This window comes from Pristiophorus japonicus, chromosome 7 (assembly GCF_044704955.1).
Source record: "Pristiophorus japonicus isolate sPriJap1 chromosome 7, sPriJap1.hap1, whole genome shotgun sequence".
NCBI classification, from domain to species: Eukaryota; Metazoa; Chordata; class Chondrichthyes; family Pristiophoridae; genus Pristiophorus; species Pristiophorus japonicus.
The window spans coordinates 30,712,016-30,725,238 of NC_091983.1; the positions used below are offsets into that span (position 1 = coordinate 30,712,016).

Here is a 13,223-nt window from a genome sequence, read left to right on the forward strand (position 1 = left end):
TGGATGTGGTGTATTTAGATTTCCAAAAGACATTCGATAAGGTGCCACACAAAAGGTTACTGCAGAAGATAAAGGTACGCGGAGTCAGAGGAAATGTATTAGCATGGATCGAGAATTGGCTGGCTAACAGAAAGCAGAGAGTCGGGATAAATGGGTCCTTTTCGGGTTGGAAATCGGTGGTTAGTGGTGTGCCACAGGGATCGGTGCTGGGACCACAACTGTTTACAGTATACATAGATGACCTGGAAGGGGGGACAGAGTGTAGTGTAACAAAATTGCAGATGACACAAAGATTAGTGGGAAAACGGGTTGTGGAGAGGACACAGAGAGGCTGCAAAGAGATTTAGATAGGTTAAGTGAATGGGCTAAGGTTTGGCAGATGGAATACAATGTCGGAAAATGTGAGGTCATCCACCTTGGAAAAAAAAACAGTAAAAGGGAATATTATTTGAATGGGGAGAAATTACAACATGCTGTGGTGCAGAGGGACCTGGGGGTCCTTGTGCATGAAACTCTTTTAGAGAAATGCAGATTCAACAGATATCACTGGAGGAAATCTGCGTTAAGTTACAGAATTACCAGGAGTGGGTTTCAAACCCAAGCAGGTATAAACCCATTGGATCTTAAGTCCAACGCCTTAACCACTCGGCCAACCTGGTCCTTACAGTGAATTTAAATGCTGAGCTAATTTTGAGTCGGTCCCAGTGAGACTTGAACTCATGACCCCTGGTTTACTGTACCAGTGCTTTAACCCGTATCCCAAAATGTTAGTTTGCAGGTGCAGCAGGTAATTAGGAAGGCGAATGGAATGTTGGCCTTCATTGCGAGAGGGATGGAGTACAAAAGCAGGGAGGTCCTGCTGCAACTGTACAGGGTATTGGTGAGGCTGCACCTGGAGTACTGCGTGCAGTTTTGGTCACCTTACTTAAGGAAGGATATACTAGCCTTGGAGGGGGTACAGAGACGATTCAATAGGCTGATTCCAGAGATGAGGGGATTACCTTATGATGATAGATTGAGTAGACTGGGTCTTTACTCATTGGAGTTCAGAAGGATGAGGGGTGGTCTTATAGAAACATTCAAAATAATGAAAGGGATAGACAAGATAGAGGCAGAGAGGTTGTTTCCACTGGTCGGGGAGACTAAAACTAGGGGGCACAGCCTCAAAATACGGGGGAGCCAATTTAAAACTGAGTTGAGAAGGAATTTCTTCTCCCAGAGGGTTGTGAATCTGTGGAATTCTCTGCCCAAGGAAGCAGTTGAGGCTAGCTCATTGAATATATTCAAATCACAGATAGATAGATTTTTAACCAATAAGGGAATTAAGGGTTATGGGGAGCGGGCGGGTAAGTGGAGCTGAGTCCACGGCCAGATCAGCCATGATCTTTTTGAATGGCAGAGCAGGTTCGAGGGGCTAGATGTCCTACTCCTGTTCCTAATTTTTATGTTCTTATGTTCTTATGTATGAATGGGCAGTAACATTAGAAAAGTTTGAGATTTAGTGGCAGGTGCCAATGCATCACGCTGCACACAAAATTAAGTCGCATTGCTCAAAGAAGGGATTGGAGGGATTAATCAAGAGCTAATGGCCTAGCTCAGTGGTGTTACACTCAAAGCACCAAGCAATATCAGGTACAGTCTAATTGCAAGTCATCATTGTCACAGGCTCTTTCCAGTTATTAAAGGGGAGGTTCATTGATTCTGCAGAACCTCATTCTAGTTCAGCATTTTGATATGTTGTGAGAATAATAATATCATAAATCTTTAATAGCCACAACATTCCGGAGACTAAAAAACCTTTAACCGACTGAATGCAACTGTTGCGCAATGTCAAACTGACAAGGAAGCAGTGAAACAGCACTAAGCTGACAGCTGCAACTCATTACTCATGATCCCTTTAAGTAGTGCCCCAAGAGCCGGCATCTGCCTGTTTGACGCCTCCTCTCCCCGTGGTTTTTAAGGCAAGGTGCTAAGGCAGGGGCGACAATGAATTTTGCAGATCGAGCGCCCAGTGATGTCATGATCAGCCTGCCGTTGAAGTTCCCGGCACTAACTCGGAGTGGCTGAGCTACGGGGGGCAGGGGCGGATTTGGCGTGCATTGCTGGATTCACCTCGCTGCTGCGCTATTGACTCAGCGACCCATTAGTTACCCCATCAGGCACTAACTGGAGACGCTAAGGTATGAATTTTTCCCCTAACACTTTTGCCCGATACCATACACACAGTAAACACATTACACCTTTCTTCTGGTCACACATTCCAGTATCATTACAATGAATAAAATTCACTTCAAAGCATTAAGTACTGAAATTGGCCAGAAGTTTAAAAAAATACCAATTATTGACGTGAGTGACCCACCACTGGTACTAGAAGCTTTCATACAATTTACAAAAAGAATTTCACTGTAGCCACAATAAAAGTCTGGTTTTCACAAGTTGATAGGTAAGTTAACCTCATTAACCCCAATTTTATTCAGACTAGTATCTTAAACTCAACACACACTCTAGCCTGAAAAAGAGGGAGGAGCCATAGCCACAATAACATTCACACATACTTTTTAAAAAACATTAATATTCACACTGAAAACAAAAAACTGTGGATCAGTATAAAAGAGCCATGAGCTTGCCTTTTCTATTTTATTCCATTTTTATCCTTTTTTCCTTAAACCAATTTTCAATTTCTGATGTTTTCTATGGAATCTCATTCTGTACTGATTCAAATTTTCAAACTGACAGCCTGTATCCTCACCGAAGCCTCTTACCTCCCGAGCCAGTGACTTAGTGTCCTGGTGACTCACCGGCATTGTGGTCTCTTGGACTTGCATCAGAGTGTTTTTGCCATTATAGTGGCGGACCCTCAGTGTTACACAGACCAACCAGGTTGGGGATGGGGTAGTCAGGATTATGATAATATGAGGCTTTCCAATCCAATTCTCCCCAGTCTATATCACTGCAGTGTCATCAACTATTGTGCCTGCAGCCACCGCCGAGACCAAAGTCGCTTATTTTCCTAACTCACCTGTAATTTGTAGATTTTTAGCGTATGGTCAGCTCTCGGTGGAGCTGTTTCATTGCTTCTCTCAAAGCGCCTCTAGTGCCTTTTTGTCTATTATTTTCTGCCGCAAGTCTATCCCTTTCTTATTCTGTACTGCATCTCACATTGCGGCCGCAGCCGTCACACTTGACAACTGATGTTCTTAGAGCATAACTGATAGTTGATCATTATGTATTGTCACATTTTTCAATTTCGTTTCGAGATTCTCTATCTTTTCCTCACTGCTTTGTTCCAATTTTTCCATTGTTATCTTTAATTTGTTTTCTAAGCTTGCTCATTCTTTCGCACCCGTCATCATATGTTCATCTGCACCATTTACGCAAAAGTGGGACGAATAGACAAGTAGCTTCCTAGCTTTGTCTAATTTAATCTTCGCCTCATCTACTTGCTCCTGAATATAGTCTGTCACATCTGATAAGACGATTCTGAATTTGTCACATAATTCACTAACAGATCCTAAACTTCATTATTACTTAGCATCGCTAACTTTTGTTCTAGCGCTTCCTGGATGGTACCTATTTTAGACATATTTGTGCACCTTTGATTATTGGTGAATGATTAAATCTCCCATGTCCAATCAGGGGTGCCAAATTTGTAAGAGGGTTTTACCTTAAACTTAAAGATTCGAACGTGACTCCATATTGGTATTGTAGGTATTTATTGGTATATTCAGCAGAAATCAATACAGCCAAAAGACTAGTATTTCATGACTGTAATTAAAATATTCAGGAAGAATGGGCAACACTTGGTGGTAAGGGGGGGGCGCATGGTGGAGAGGTTACAGCCTCCCAGCTGGGCAACATGGAATTTCGGCCCCCAAATTCAGGAAGCAGTTTAACTCAAGGGACAAACCTGAAAGATACTGGTGGGATTTTTAAAAATGTTTGGCACACATTTCTGGCAAAGAGGAGAGGCTATGTCTACTCCTGGAGCAAGGATGCAGGTGCTTGCATCCCAGGATTGAGATCCTGTGCTGCCTGGTGTAGCTTGCCCTATGCAGCTGTCAACCTGCCCACCATTGTATTGCTGGAGCCCAGGGTAGTGCTTCTCCCCATAGAGATGGAAACATCAGCCAATCGGACCACACAAGCCCAGTCACCAGTGCGAAACTCACCAATCGCCGTGATGGGTGGAATGATGGCACCTGCAATGTCCCGCAAGCTCTCATTGACAGGCTATAAGCTTTCTCTTACAACAACCTCCAGTCTGGCTCCAAAGGCTTGAACTGTAGAAGCTTGAACCTCCATCGAGTTGGGCGGCCCTGGCTTCTATTTCATCGTCCCCTGACAAGGGGACCCGTTGGATGGCCTGCTGAATGGGTTCCTGCACTCCAGCTGCTGCCTGTACGATGTGATCGCAGATTTGCATAGCAGATTCTTAGACCAAGTCAGCAAGGTTCTCCATTGTGTCCTTTATGCAGCCCAGAGACCTCATCCCCCCTGTAGTGCTCCTTCAGCAGGTATCTCTTCATGCTTGCAGCCGACAAGCCAGGTTCCACTAATCCAACACTTCGTGTCCGCCTTCTGTCTGTCTCACCCGAGAGGCAGATACATCCTCCACCTCCTCCAAGTTTCCGACCGCCACAATGGGAGCTTCTGCGGCACAGAATCGTTCTCCAAGCAAGGTCATATGTGCCCACGCTGGTGCCAGCCTGAGGAGAGTCAATTGACTTTGCCTCTGCTTGGGGGGTGGCTTGAGTGTGGCTTTGTGGGTTCACTCCCCGGAAGGAGTATTGGTGAGGAATCCCAGCTTCCCATCAGTCCCTCATCGTAGAGCACAAGTGGCCATCTGAAACCAGGGGCCCTCTTCCTCCATCTCCCGCTGGGGAAGCTCTGCCTCACCTTCCCAAGCACACACCTCTTCTTCCACCTCCTCTTCTGAGTCGTTTTCCCTCTGAACCCTCCAGTGCAACTGCCATCGGTCTTCTCTACTTTGCTGCGGAGACAGAAAACCAGATATTGCCGGGAAGGAAGGGGAGTGGTGTGGGTGGCAAACCTTCTGCCACTGTCCTGTACGGAAGCTTTATACGGCCAAAGGGTAGGTATTCACTGGTTGGTGGACTTTCCCCGCCCGCCTCAGCCTCTGCCACAGCCACGACGGTGTGACTCCCCAGCAGATACGCTGCCTTGTACTTGTGGGGGGAGGAATCAACAACCTGAGGCTTGGGATACCCCCACCACTCTTCACCAGCTCTGGGGCATTGTGCGCATCCTTAGCCTGCAAAGACAAAAGGAAAAGATCACAATGTGTGATGAGCAATTGCAACGAGCTACTGCTGTGCATATATCTGGAGTTGGGGTGGGCAGTCTTGTCCCCTCTGACAGATTACTAGTCTGATTGACTCACCTAAATCTTACAGATTGGGAGCGGGAGAAGGAATAAAGGTATATTTCTCACTTTCCCTGGCCTTTCAGGTCATTGAATTTGTTGCAACACTGATCCGCCATGCTGGGGACCATATTCAACACACTCAGTACTTCTGTCATCTCTCCCCAGGCACTCCTCCTCATGACACGTGAGGGCTGGACCCTCGACGAGGCAATCAGCCTCCCCTGCCGTGCCTCGATCTCTTCGAAGAGGACCTGGAGGTCATCATCAGCAAAATTGTATATCCTCTTGAGGGCATCCTTATCTTTTTAGACATTTATCTGCAGGGAGGGAGAAATTACAAAATACTTTCAATATGCTTACAGCTCAGGAGAGTGATATAAATATTCATTAGTCAATGCCGAGATCGTAAAAGCAATTTGCTTACTGCTTAGATTGAAATCACTCGCTGCTCTTAAAACTTATGCATTAATAAATTAAAATTAAGTTAAATCAATCAAATCAATGCTCTTACGGCAGGCCGCATGGCAGTATTTGCATAAAGAGCGAAATGTGTCCCCTTACCTTTTAAGAACATAAGAACATAAGAAATAGGAGCAGGAGTGGGCCATTTGGCCCCTCGAGTCTGCTCCGCCATGCAATAAGATCATGGCGGATCTGATCTTGGGCTCAACTCCACTTCCCTGCCCTCTCCTCATAACTCTTGACTCCCTTATTATTCAAAAATCTGTCTATCTCCAACTTAAATATATTCAATGACCCAGCCTCCACAGCTCCCTGGGGTAGAGAATTCCAAAGATTCACGACTCTCTGAGAGAAGAAATTCTTCCTCATTTCCGTGTTAAATGGGCGACCCCTTATTCTGAAACTATGCCCCTTAGTTCTAGATTCCTCCATGAAGGGAAACATCCTCTCTGCATCTACTTTGTCGAGCCCCCTTAGAATCTTATACGTTTCAATAAGATCACCTCTCAATCTTCTAAACTCCAATGAGTATAGTCCCAACCTGCTCAACCTTTCTTCATATGGCAACCCCTTCTAGCCTTCTGAGATGTCAGAGTGCTGAGCTTCCATAGGTAGAGGTCATATGAAAAAGTACAACATCTGTAGTGAAATGTCCAAAGTATGATACTAAAAACAGACCTCCCGTGACATTGCTCATCATGTTAGCTATTTTGAAATTTAAGTCAATGACAAAAGTGTGACACCAGAGTGTGACATTGAAAGGGTGACCCATGATTGCAGCGTAATGCTTGAAATTTGATGTGACAGAAATGTCCCATTTTAAAATATTAAGATAATCTTTTTTTTCTACGGTCAGAAGCTGGTGTCCTCCATCTTGCTCATATATCAGTTATTTGGGTAAGCCATTTTGCTGACTGGTTTAGAGGTCAATAGGTAAGAAGTTCAATGATTAGTGATGCAGAAGACCGACAATATGAAGCATTCAAAACTTAAGTTTCCTCATTTATTAAATGTCAAATCACTTTCAGTTTGCAATTTAGAAATGTTCCCTTATAATTAGTGCCTGGAAATGCAACCATTATGTAACTGGTTTGAATCCACTCAGGGTACACTCCAGCATTAAAGATGTGGGATTGGCCGGCCCAGCGCAAAAGATGAGGCAATTTTAAATGTAAGTGAGTTACCCCCAAAACCACTTGTGTTCGTCTATTCCATTATCTTTTACGTTGGTTCAAGATTTAATTCACCCGAAACAGGCCATGCGCACAGGACATGTCGAAATTGTGAGATTCTGTCGATTGCGCTGCTTGGGGAAGGCTCTTCAAACTGCACTCATTTCCTTATGCACACGGGCACTCGTCGGCATGTTTTAAACTTTTTTTCAAGTCAAAGATGACCACTCTTAAAAACATCAAGAAATACTTATACTGCAAGAAAAAATAAATAAACAATTACGTTCTATTACACTGCCCAGTTGCGCTGGTTCATGGCAGATTCTCGGTTTGTGATTATGCAATCTGTCATTGTGTCATTAGCCTAAAGAAGGATGGGTTTTCCCTCGTGTTCCTATCCAATGATGTGTGCTAGAAAGTCTATTCATAGATAGAATGGCCCTGATATTAACAGGGAGGCGGAGAGGGAGAGGTAGGGAGGCAGTTTTTCATTTGGGAAATCCGAAAGAACGGTCGTGCTTCCGTTTTGGGTGCAATCTGGATGGTGCAGGCTAGCAGGTCAATCGGGAGAGTGCCGGAATAGTCGAGTCGGCAGGTGACAAAAGCATGGATAATGGTTTCAGCGGCAGATGGGATGGAGGTAGGCAAAGTTATCAACTTGGAAATAGGCCCTCTGTGATGGAAAGTTAATAAAATCTGCCTAAATACGTTTCTGATTATTTACTAAAAAAAACTAAAATAAATTTGATTGCCTAACTGAACCAATAGAAAACATGCACTGGAGACTTTGTTATTCAAGCAGCTCCACTTGTTTGCTAAATGTCAACAGGACCTTGACATAAAGGGGCCGAAATTCGTTACGGCACATTTTGGGGCGTTAATCCAGGCGGGGCAGTAAGTATAGCGCCTTGAAAAAGTTTGTACCTCCCGCCGAGAAATTTGTAGAAACCGAGCCAAGAGCTGACGGGGCGATAAATCAGCCGTTACGCACTTGACCCGGGGGGGTGGGGGGGGGCGCTAGCGAAAATGCTCGCTTTAAATTCTGGAATCCATTGCACGTGCTCCGAAATCTAATTTGAAATCTCGGGAAGAGTGGAGTCTTAAAGGCAGGGCATACTAATGCACCAATTAAAGTTTTCAAAATCACTTGTTTTCAAACTAGACTGTTATGTCTGTCTGCCGCTGCAAACTCGGAGGCTCACGCACCGTGCTCTGTGTAAACGTTGCACTGACTGTGACCTCCGAGGGAAATGTTTCCTCATCCCTTTAAATAGCCACCAGTTAACGACTGTGGAAGGCTGTACCGACTTTTTTTTCAGACGTTGTGATTAGTGGCAGGCGCTAAATGAGGCGGCCGGACCGAATTTAGCGAGCGGGGTGCTAACGCAGTCATTGCAGCTGACTGACGTCATGATCGGACTGATAGTCAGCAGCCAGGCGCTAGCGTTTCGTGCCCCAGTTAGCCGTCAACTGAATTTTCCGGCGGTGTGCTAAAAGCTGCACGCTTGGTCGCTAAGCTATTACGCACCCTTCTGGCACGCTTTAATGCCCCTTATGGCCCTAACTGAGGCACTAGACAACCACATTTCCACCCCTTAGTCTATTAAATGCCCTACTGCTGTATGGTGATAAAGCAATATAAAATTGATTCTATTGTTTAGCCTTTGGCTGTAGTTTAGTGAAATGGGTGCAGCCATTGTACCCTAATATCGACCCTGAAATTGTGGTCAGCGGCGTAGCTAAGGTGTACGCCGCCGATGTCTGAAAGAAATCCACACTTACCTGGTGTGAAGCCTCCTTTGGAAAGGATTTGGATTTTCACAAGCAATCCTAAGCAGGCAGCTTCGACAGTCGCCCAAAGGCAGGGTCCGATTTAACATTCCTATATTGACTCCCGATGATGTCATTGAGATCCAGCTGCATTTCTTACTAGGTGGTCTGAGTGGGAAATGACAGTGAGTTTTCTGCCAGGAAGTTATGATGAACCTGTGTAAAACACTGGTCTGAACTCAACTAGAGTACTGTGTCCAATTCTGGGCAGCGCCCTTTAGGAAGGATGTGAAGGGCTTAGAGAAGGTACAAAAAAGATTCACAAGAATGGTTCCAGGAATAAGAGACTTCAGGTACGTGAATAGACTGGAGAAGCTGGGGTTGGTCTCCATAGAGCAGAGAAGAGTGACAGGAAAGTTGATAGAGGTGTTCAAAATCATGAGGAGTCCGGACAGAGTAGATAGAGAGAAACTGTTCCCATTAGCAGAAGGGTCGAGAACTAGAGGACACAGATTTAAGGTGATTGGCAGAAGAACCAAAGGTGACATGAGGAAAGACTTTTTTACACATCGAGTGGTTAGGATCTGCAATGCATTACCTGAATGGCTGGTGGAGACAGATTCATTCGTGGTTTTCAAAAGGGAGTTAGATAAGTACCTGAAGGAAAAAAAATTGCAGAGCTACGAGAAAAGGGCGGGGGAGCGGGACTAGCTGAACTGCTCTCGCAGAGAGCCAGCATGGGCTCGTTGGGCCGAATGGCCTTCCTCTGTGCTGTAATCGTTCTATGATTCTATGATTTCTTCACTCCAAACCTATGGATCGTGCTCTCAGTTCACTACAAAGACAAATACCTACCCCAAATCGTGATAAAAAACAAATCCATTAAACAAATCATGTCAGCATTGATAAAAATGCTAACTAATCATCATTGGGCAAGCCCTCAGTGCCTGCCTGTGTGAAAGTTTTTCTATCCTGGTACTCCTGCAAGATGTTTCTCCAGTGGCTACAGTTTGGGAGATGGAAGGCTGCTGAGCTTCCATTGAGGACACTTCAGATGGCTATGGTGGGTGACCTCGAGCAACTCTGGGCCTGGAGGCCCCGGCTTCAGACAGCAGCAGATTGGCATGGGCTATAGCTGTCTGACTCAGGTTGTGAAGTAGGGGAATGTCTGTCAGAGAAACAAGAATGCTGCCATCCTGAGTGAGGACTCAGGTACATCTAACATGGAGCCATGGCCACTCTGCTGGGGTGGCGCCTCAGCACTCCAGCTGGAGAACAGAGGGTAGAAGTGATGTGATGCCCCGGGAGCCCCTGTCCACACTGGCCCCAAAAGCCAAGATAGCAGCCATCTGAGCTTCCATGCCAGCAGTGTGAGCTGCGTAGTGGCCCATGAGCTTTCATCATAGAATCCTAGAAATATACAGCACGGAAGGAGGCCATTTCGTTTCCGTGCCGGCTGACAAAGAGCTATCCAGACTAATTCCACTTTCCAGCTCTTGGTCCTGTCAGTTATGGCACTTCAAGTACACATCCAAGTACTTTTAAAATATAGTGAGGATTTCTGCCTCTACAACCCTTTCAGGCAGTGAGTTCCAGACCCCCACCACCCTATGGATGAAAATATTTCCCCTCAAATCCCCTCTAAATCTCCTACCAATTAATTTAAATCTATGCCTCCTGGTTGTTGACCTCTCTGCTAAGCAAAATAGGTCCTTCCTATCCACCTTATCTAGGCCCCTTATAATTTTATACACCTCAATAAGGTCTCCCCTCAGCCTCCACTGTTCCAAAGAAAACAAACCCAGCCTATCCAATCTTTCCTCATAGCTAAAATTCTCCCTTTCTCGTGCAATCACATCTTTCCTGTAATGTGGTGAATAGAACTGCATGCAGTACTCTAGCTGCGCCTAACTAGTGTTTATACAGTTCAAACATAACCTCTCTGCTCTTGTATTCTATGCCTTGGCTAATAAAGGCAAGCATTCCGTATGCCTTCTTAACCACCTTATCTACCTGTCCTGCTACCTTCAGGAATCTGTGGACATGCACTCCAAGGTCCCTTTGTTTCTCTGCACATCTCAATATCCTACCATTTATTGTATATTCCCTTGCCTTGTTAGCCCTCCCCAAATGCATTACCTCACACGTCTCTGGATTGAGTTCCATTTGTCACTTTTCCGCCCACCTGATCAGTTCATTGATATTTTCCTGTAGTCTGCAGCTTTCTTCTTTATTTTCAGCCACACGGCCAATTTTTGTATCATCTGCAAACTTTTTAATCATACCCCTACATTCAAGTTTAAGTCATTGATATATATCACAAAAAGCGAGGGACCTAGTACTGAGCACTGTGGGACACAGCTGGAAACTGCCTTCCAGTCACAAAAACACCCATCAACCATTACCCTTTGCTTCCTATATCTGAGCCAATTTTGGTTCCAGCTTGCCACTTTGCCCTGGATCCCATGGGCTTTTACTTTCGTGACCAGTCTGCCATGTGAGTCCTTATCAAAAGTCTTGCTAAAACCCATATATACTACATCAAATGCACTACCCTCATCAACCCTCCTCGTTAGCTCCTCAAAAAACTAAATCAAGTTAGTCAGACACAACCTTCCTTTAACAAATCCGTGCTGACTGTCCTTGATTAATCCATGTCTTTCTAAATGAAGATTTATCCTGACCCTCAGAATTTTTACTAATAATTTTCCCACCACCGAGGTTAGGCTGACTGACCTATAATTACTCGGTCTATCCTTTTCTTCCTTTTTAAACAACGGTACAACTTTAGCAGTCCTCCAGTCCTGCGGCACCACACCTGTAGACAGAGAGGATTGGAAAATGATGGTCAGAGCCTCCATTATTTCCTCTCTTGCTTTCCTTAACAGCTTGGGATACATTTTTTCTCGGTCTGGAGATTTATCAACTTTCAAAGATGCAAAATCCCTTAATACTTCTACTCTCACTATGCTTATTTCATCTAATATTTCACACTCCTCCTCCCGAATTGCAATGTTTGCATTGTCCTCTCTTTTGTGAAAACAGACGCAAAGTATTCACTAAGAACCATACCCATGTCTTCCACCTTCACACATAGATTACTTTTATGGTCTCTAATAAGTCCTACTCTTTCTTTAGTTATCCTCTTGCTCCTAATGTATTTATAAAATATCTTTGGATTTTCCTTGATGTTACTTGCCAACATTTTTTCATACTCTCTTTTTGCCTTCCTAATTTCCTGTTTAATTTCACCCCTGCACTTTCTATACTCTTCTAGGATTTCTACAGTATTGAGCCCGTAGTATCTGTCATGAGCCTCCCTTTTTTTCTTTATCCTACCCTGTATGACCCTAGACATCCAGGGGCTCTAGATTTGTTAGTCCCGATTGTGTCTGTAAGCACTCTAGTAATGACTCCTCGAGGTAAGGTATTGTACTTGAACTGTTGTGACCTTAGACCATTTATTGCAGCTCCTGAATGAGGGTACAGTATGGTGAGCTCCCTTTTATACCTGGTTACCTGCAGTGTGCAGGTGACCCCCAGGTCTCCACCAGTTGCACCCTCTGGTGGTACAGCTATAGTGTATACAGTGTGAAGATAAATTCAGTGGTCTTATGTAACAGTACATTGAGTGTACATGGTATATACTTATATTATACATACACAACATCACTCCCTGCTAAGTCTTGTGCCACTGGCCTTTGCACTGTGTGCTCTGGTCCTAGACTTGAGCGCCCAAAGCCCTTGCACCTTGTCTATGTTTTGGCATGGCTCTCTCCCTGTAGAACCCCAAGCCTTTATTGTCACAACATTGGGAAATGGTCAGCAGTGGAAGGTTGGAGGATGCAGTGGGGGTTGAATGGGTTCTGGGTGTGATCCATGTGTGTCCATGGCTACATACATCAATTTTCCCCCCTCCATACAGAGACCATGTGTGTGGCTCAACACCTGCATGTACATACATGTACAGAGAAAACAAAGGAAATAGGATTGGTTACATCACTGTTTGGGTTTAGCAGTAGTGGAACAAGTACATTTTACAGGTAAGGTACATATGTGGTATCATAGTCTTGCCCCTGGGGTGTAGGTGCAGGTGGGTGAGGACGCTAGTTTCAGAGTGATAGGTGACCCGACTGTGTCCAGGTTGTCTGATGGTGTTGCTGCACCTCCTGCCAGCTGGGTGGGCTCAGATCGCTCACCTGGCTGAGTCTCAGGGCCTTTGCCGTTGCCTAGTGGTGGGCAGAGCCACAGGAATGTGTGGCCTCCCTGTCCTCCTTTGAGGGCTGCAGTGTCTCCCTGCTGCCCTTCAGCGGTAGTGGGAGCCTGGTCATTCCAGGTCCCGTTGAGGGGGCTGGAGGGTGATGGCCTCTTGCTCCCGGTACTGGCCCTGGTGGCCAGAAAGGCAGAGCCGATCTGGGGCAGGGTGCCAGTAG

General features: G+C 45.2%; 1 non-coding gene across 1 annotated transcript; it reads right to left on the reverse strand.

The window, feature by feature from the left end:
- Nucleotides 1-576: 576 nt before the first annotated feature.
- Nucleotides 577-659, reverse strand: trnal-uaa (transfer RNA leucine (anticodon UAA)). The gene has a single exon. It is a non-coding gene; the product is annotated as a tRNA-Leu (tRNA).
- Between the last annotated feature and the right edge of the window lie 12,564 nt (nucleotides 660-13,223).